The 7,122-nt window shown below is 61.6% G+C and overlaps 1 non-coding gene across 1 annotated transcript; it reads left to right on the top strand.

Annotated features, from left to right (window-relative positions):
- The first annotated feature begins 5,782 nt into the window (after positions 1–5,782).
- TRNAQ-CUG lies at positions 5,783–5,854 on the top strand. Its single transcript has one exon. It is a non-coding gene; the product is annotated as a tRNA-Gln (tRNA).
- The last annotated feature ends 1,268 nt before the right edge of the window (positions 5,855–7,122 follow it).

Below are 7,122 nucleotides of genomic sequence, written 5' to 3' on the forward strand. Positions count from 1 at the left end.
GGTCTCGCAGAGCTAGGGAGAGAAGGCAGCGCCCTAATCCCGCATGAAGGGCTGCTCCCCAGTGGTCTCGCAGAGCTAGGGAGAGAAGGCGGTGTCCTAATCCCGCAGGAAAGGCTGCACACAACTGGTCTCGCAGAGCTAGGGAGAGAAGACAGCGCCCTAATCCCTCAGGAACGGCCGCTCCCCAGTGGTCTCGCAGAGCTAGGGAGAGGAGACAGCGCCTTAATCCCGCAGGAAGGGCCGCTCCCCAGTGGTCTCGCAGAGCTAGAGAGAGGAGGCAGCGCCCTAATCCCGCAGGAACGGCCGCTCCCCAGTTGTCTCGCAGAGCTGGGGAGAGAAGCCTGCACCCCGCCCCCGCAGGAAAGGCATCTCCCCTGTGGTCTCGTAGAGCTCGGAAGAGAAGGCAGCGACCTATTCCCACAGGAAGGGCCGCTCCCCAGTGTTCTTGCAGGGCTAAGGAGAGAAGGCAGCACCCTAATGCCGCAGGAAGGACCGCTTCCCAGTGGTCTCGCAGAGCTAGGGAGAGGAGGCAGCGCCCTAATCCCGCAGTAAGGACCGCTTCCCAGTGGTCTCGCAGAGCTAGGGAAAGAAGGCAGCGCCCTAATGCCGCAGGAAGAGCTGCATCCCAGTGGTCTTGCAGAGCTAGGGAGAGCAAGCAGCGCCCTAATCCCGCAGGTTGGGCTGCTCCTAAGTGGTCTCGCAGAGCTAGAGAGAACAGGCAGCGGCATAATCATGCAGGAAGGGCCGCTTCCCAGTGGTGTCGCAGAGCTAGAGAGAGAAGGCAGCGCCCTAATCCCGCAGGACGGGATGCTCCCCAGTGGTCTCGCAGAGCTAGGGAGAGGAGGTAACGCCCTAATCCCGCAGGAAAGGCCTCTCCGCAGTGGTGTCGCAGAGCTACGGAGAGAAGACAGTGCCCTAATCCCGCATATAGGGCTGCTCCCCAGTGGTCTCGCAGAGTTGGGGAGGGAAGCCAGCGCCCCGCCCCCGCAGAAAGGGCATCTCCACTGTGGTCTCGTAGAGCTAGGGAGAGAAGGCAGCGCCCTAATGCCGCAGGAAGAGCTGCATCCCAGTGGTCTCACAGAGATAGGGAGAGAAGGCAGCGCCCTAATCCCGCAGGAACGGCTGCTCCCCAGGCCCCTGGCAGAGGAAGGGAGAGAAGGCAGCGCCCTAATCCCGCAGGAAAGGTTGCTCCCCAGTGGTCTCGCAGAGCTAGGGAGAGAACGCAAGGCCCTATTCCCGCAGGAAGGGCCACTCCCCAGTGGTCTTGCAGAGCTAGGGAGAGAAGGCAGCACTGAAATCCGGCAGGAAGGGCCGCTCCCCAGTGGTCTCACAGAGGTAGGGAGAGAAGACAGCGCCCTTATTCCGCAGGAAGGGCTGCTCCCCAGGCCCCTGGCAGAGTTGGGGAGGGAAGCCAGTGCCCCGCGCCCGCGAGAAGGGCCGCTCCCCTGTAGTCTCACAGAGCTAGGGAGGGAAGCCAGCGCCCCGCCCCGCATGACGGGCCGCTCCCCCGTGTTCTCGCAGAGCTTGGGAGAGCAGGCAGCGCCCTAATCCCGCAGGAAGGGCTGCTCCCCAGTGATCTCACAGAGCTAGGGAGAGAAGGCAGCGCCCTAATCCCTCAGGAACGGCCGCTCCCCAGTGGTCTTGTGGAGCTGGGGAGGGAAGCCAGCGCCCTCATCCCGCAGGTTGGTTCGCTCCCCAGTGGTCTCGCAGAGCTAGGGAGAGACGGCAAGGCCCTAATCCCGCAGGAATGGCTGCTCCCCAGGCCCCTGGCAGAGCTAGGGAGAGAAGGCAGCGCCCTCATCCCGCAGGATGGTTGGCTCCCCAGTGGTCTCGCAGAGCTAGGGAGAGAAGGCAAGGCCCTATTCCAGCAGGAAGGGTCGCTCCCCAGTGGTTTCGCACAGCTAGGGAGAGAAGGCAGCGCCCTAATTCCGCAGGAAGGGCTGCTCCCCAGGCCCCAGGCAGAGCTGGGGAGGGAAGACAGCGCCCTACCCCCGCTGGAAGGGCCGCTCCCCAGTGTTCTCGCAGAGCAATGAGAGAAGGCAGAGTCCTAATCCCGCAGGAATTTCTGCTCCCCAGTAGTCTCTCAGAGCTAGGGATAGAAGGAAGCACCCGAATCCAGCAGGAAGGGCTATTTCCCAGGCCCCTGGCAGAGCTGGGGAGGGAAACCAGCGCCCTGCCCCCGCGGGAAGGGCCGCTCCCCTGTGGTCTCACAGAGCTAGGGAGAGAAGGCAGCGCCCTAATCCCGCATGACGGGCCGCTCCACAGTGTTCTCGGAGAGCTAGGGAGAGAAGGAAGTGCCCTAATCCCGCAGGAAGGACCGCTCCCCAGTGGCCTCGCAGAGCTAGGGAGAGAAGGCAGCGCCCTTATCCCGCAGGAAGAGCCACATACCAAAGGTCTCGCGGAGCTAGGGAGAGCAGGCAGCGCCCTAATCCCGCAGGAAGGGCTACTCTACAGTGGTCTAGCAGAGCTAGGGAGAGAAGGCAACGCCCGAATCCTGCAAGAAGGGCTGTTCCCCAGGGACTGGCAGAGCTGGGGAGGGAAGCCAGCGCCCCGCCCCCGTGGGAAGGGCCGCTACCCTGTGGTCTCACAGAGCTAAGGGGAGAAGGCAGCGCCCTAATGACGCAGGAAGAGCTCCATCCCAGTCGTCTCTCAGAGCTAGGGAGATCAGGCAGCGCCCAAATACCGGAGGAAGGGCTGCTCCCCAGTGGTCTCGCAGAGCTAGGGAGAGAAGGCAGCACCATAATCCCTCAGGAACGGCTGCTCCCCAGGCCCCTGGCAGAGCTCGGGAGGGATGCCAGCGCCCAGCCCCCACTGGAAGGGCCGCTGCCCAGTGGTCTCGCAGAGCTAGGGAGATGAGGAAGTGCCCTAATCCCGCAGGAATGGCCGGTCCCGCGTGATCTCGCAGAGCTGGGGAGAGAAGGCAGCGCCCTAATCCCGCAGGAAGGGCTGCTCCCCAGTGGTCTCTCAGATCTAGGGAGAGAAGGCAGCGCCATAATCCCGCAGGAAAGACTGCTCCCCAGTTGTCTCGCAGAGCTAGGGAGAGAAGGAAGTGCCCTAATTCCGCAAGAATGGCCGGTCTCGAGTGATCTCGCAGAGCTAGGGAGAGAAGGCAGCGCCCTAAACCCACAGGAAGGGCCGCTCCCCAGTGGTCTCGCAGGGCTAGGAGGAGGAGGCGGCGCCCTAATCCCACAGGAAGGGCTGCTCCCAAGTGGTCTCGCAGAGCGAGGGAGAGAAGGCAGCGCCCTAATCCCGCAGGAACTTCATTCCCCAGTGGTCTCGCAGAGCTAGGGAGAGAAGGCAGCGCCCTAATCCCGTAGGAAGGGCCTCTCCCCAATGGTCTCGCAGAGCTAGGGAGAGGAGGCAGCGCCCTAATCCCGCATGGAGGGCTGCTCCCCAGTGGTCTCGCAGGGCTAGGAAGAGGAGGCGGCGCCCTAATCCCGCAGGAAGGGCTGCTCCCAAGTGGTCTCGCAGAGCTAGGGACAGAAGGCAGCGCCCTAATCCCGCAGGAAAGGCTGCACCCCAGTGGACTCGCAGAGCTAGGGAGAGAAGGCAGAGCCCTAATCCCACAGGAAGAGCTGCTCCCCAATGGTCTCGCAGAGCTAGGGAGAGGAAGCAGCACCCTAATCCCACAGGAAGGACCGCTTCCCAGTGGTCTCGCAGAGCTACGGAGAGAAGGCAGCGCCCTAATCCCGCAGGAACGGCCGCTCCCCAGTGGTCTCGCAGAGCTAGGGAGAGGAGGCAGCACCCTAATCCCGCAGGAAGGGCCGCTCCCCAGTGGTATCGCAGAGCTAGGGAGAGCAGGCAGCGCCCTAATCCCGCAGGAATGTTCGCTCCTCAGTGGTCTCGCAGAGCTAGGGAGAGAAGACAGCGCTCAATTCCCGCAGGAAGGGCCGCTCCCCAGTGGTCCCGCAGATCTAGGGAGAGAAGACAGCGCCCTAGTCCCGCAGGAAGGGCTGCTCCCCAGTGGTCTCGCCGTGCTAGGGAGAGGAGGCAGCGCCCAAATCCCGCAGGAAGGGCCGCTCCCCAGTGGTCTCGCAGAGCTAGAGAGAGGAGGAAGCGCCCTAATCCCGCAGGAAAGGCCGCTCCTCAGTGGTCTCGCAGAGCTAGAGAGAGAAGCCAGCGCCCTAATCCCGCAGGAAGAGCCGCTCCCCAGTGGTCTCGCAGAGCTAGGGAGAGGAGGTAGCGCCCTATTCCCGCAGGAACGGCCGCTCCCCAGTGGTCTCGCAGGGCTAGGGAGAGGAGGCAGCGCCCTAATCCCGCAGGAAGGGCCGCTCCACAGTGGTCTAGCAGAGCTAGGGATAGGAGGCAGCACCCTAATCCCGCAGGAAGGGCCGATCCCCAGTTGTCTTGCAGAGCTAGGGAGAGGAAGCAGCGCCCTAATCCCGCAGGAAGAGCTGATCCCCAGGCCCCTGGCAGAGCTGAGGAGGGAACCCAGGGCCCCGCCCCCTCAGGAAAGGCCGCTCCACAGTGGTCTAGCAGAGCTAGGGAGAGAAAGCAGCACCCTAATCCCGCAGGAAGGGCTGCTCCCCAGACCCCTGGCAGAGCTGGGGAGGGAACCCAGCGCCCCGCCTCCACAGTAACGGCCTCTCCCCACTCCCGTCGCAGAGCTAGGAAGGAACTTAGCACACCACGCGCCCAGGAACGGCCGCTCTCCAGTCCCCTCGCAGAGCCGGGGAAACAATCAAGCGCCCTGCCCCTGCTAATACTACTGCTGCCCGGTCCTCTGGCAGAGCTAGGGAGGGATGGCAGGGCCTTACTCCCGCAGGAACGGCCGCTTTACATTCCCCTTGCAGACCTGGAGAGGGAAGGCTGCGCCCCTCCCCTGCAGGTCTGCACACTGGCCATGGCCATGGCCAGGAGCTCAGCGCAGAAGCTGCTCCAGCCCTGCAGCCTGCGGGCAGCGCATTGGGGTGGGGGCAGCACGGAGCAGGCAGGGCCCAGGTGGGCGGGGGGCGGAGACACAAGTGGGGCGGACACGCTCCTGCCAGGAGCTGCCTGGTTCACCCCTTGCCCCGGAGATGCAGGAGTGGCCTGGATCATGGCTCGGCTGCAGAGCTTGGAGCCCAGGCTGGGCCCAGGAGTGAGAGGATGGGGGAGCTAGGGGTGTAGCAGAGGTTGGAGCCAAGAATTGGTTGGAGATGGGGTTGTGCCACTTCCGCTTGGCGGCAGGGGGGCCCTCTGGCTTTTTTTTTTTTTTGCTCCGCCCCCCACATCCCAATATTTCATCTTTGACATCTGGTCACCCTAGCCTGATATGAAGGAGGATGTCTGGACCAAGGGGCCAGGGACTGGCCTTTGCTAGAGAAACCACTGTCAAGTTTTAGCCAATTAGGACAAGTCAGCAAATAAGAACAACCTCAGGTATCAGTAACTGCTACAGGTTGCAAATTCCTACATGCAGCAGTTTCTGGCACTACACCTGCACAGCTCTGCTCCCCGGCTCTTCTCGGGCTCCTGCTCTCTCCTTAGCTCTGCCCCACTCTCACCCAGGCAGTTCCAGCTCACATGGAGGATGGGACCCCCTGGCTTGGTGACTCTCTTATTACACTGTCTGGCCTGTCAGTGCAGCTAACTTGGAGCTTTGGCCTCTCCCCATTGCCCCTGGGGACTGTCAGTCTCAGGGTCCTGATTTCCCATTGATCCTTCCCCCTTCTATTGGTGCTGGGAACTAGCCAACCAACCCCCCCCCACACACACACTAAGTTTTAGTAAAGGGCCAAGAGCCCCCTTACACAAGCAGCCCCATGAGGGTCACCGATGTGCAGAGAAGGCAGCACAAGCTGCTCCCATGGTGTAATGGGCAGCACTCAGGACTCTGAATCCTGTAATCTGAGTTCAAATCTCAGTGGGACCTTGTGTTGGCTTGTGGTCATAGGCGGCAGGTTATATACATTTGTGGTGCTCGTGCTCCAGGAACATTCAGGGCTGGGGGCCCTGCTCCAGCAATATTTGGAATTGGGTCTCTTCCCCTGGCCCCTGCATGGCACCCCTCCCCTCTGTTGTGGTGCATCCCTGCCTGACAAAAAGCAGCATGTGCCTGTCCCCTGCCTGCTCCTGCTGCTGGAGTAGAGGGATTGTGGGCAGAACTGCAGCCCCAGAGTCCTAGTGCAGGCTGCCCTCAGCCTCTCCAACACCCCCAACCCTGAGCTCTCTCTGAACCCTGATTCTCTGCCCCAGTCCTGAGCCCCCTCCTGCATCATGAATCCCTCATCCTCAGCCCTATGCTCCCTCCCAGAGGGTGCACTCCTTCCCACCCCCAGAGCCTGCACCTCTCACCCCTTCCTACAACCCTGCTGGAGCCTGCACCCAGCACCCAAACTCCATCCTAAAGCCTGAATCCTGCACCCTAATCCCCCCCAAACCCCCTCCCAGAGCCTTAGGCAGGTGGGGGTGGAGTTTGGGGGCGGGTTCTGGGCACCACCAAAATTTCTACAAACTTGCCACCCACCCATGCTTGTGGTAATGCCCCAGAGCTCAACTCCCCTGTCTCCAGCTGTGTAAGAGTGAATCTTTCCCCTCCTGCTGGGTGACTCACACCTCCGAGAGCCAGGTCTTTGGCAGGGATGGCCACAATGGGATAGGGCTCTAGAACTTGCTACCCTGATAGTTGGGATTCTTGCTGCTGCACCTGATGTTCACAAGCTTGGCCCTTGTGCTTCCTACCACACGTTTCCTCTGGCCCACATGGCGCTTGAAGAAAGGAGTGCCAGCGCTGGGATTAATAGTCAGGGCTTGGCAGGAGGGAGGAAGAGTCCCAGGCTGGAGCCCCACACACCTTCCCTCCTCCGGGCACCTAGAGCAGAGGCAGCCCAGCTCTGTCCGCTGCATACCTCAGCAGAGTAGGTGAGTTCATGTAAATACAGTCTGGTCCCAAAGCTTCCCCCAACCCTGGTCATCAGTAGCTGCCAGGGGAGAGCTCATTCACACCTCGCTTACAAATCATCATTTGAAATTCTAAGGTTGGCCAACACTGCCGAAGCCAATGCACCGACATTGTCAGCAAACACAACAGCTGGGTGAGGAAACCCGGCTTTGTCCAGACTTTCCAAACCTATTTGACTTTCTCAGGTACAAGTAGTTTTCATACGTTGTATCTGCTTTTAAAGTGTGTGTTAACGTTTC

The sequence above is a fragment of the Gopherus evgoodei genome, unplaced genomic scaffold, assembly GCF_007399415.2.
Source record: "Gopherus evgoodei ecotype Sinaloan lineage unplaced genomic scaffold, rGopEvg1_v1.p scaffold_77_arrow_ctg1, whole genome shotgun sequence".
NCBI lineage: Eukaryota > Metazoa > Chordata > Testudines > Testudinidae > Gopherus > Gopherus evgoodei.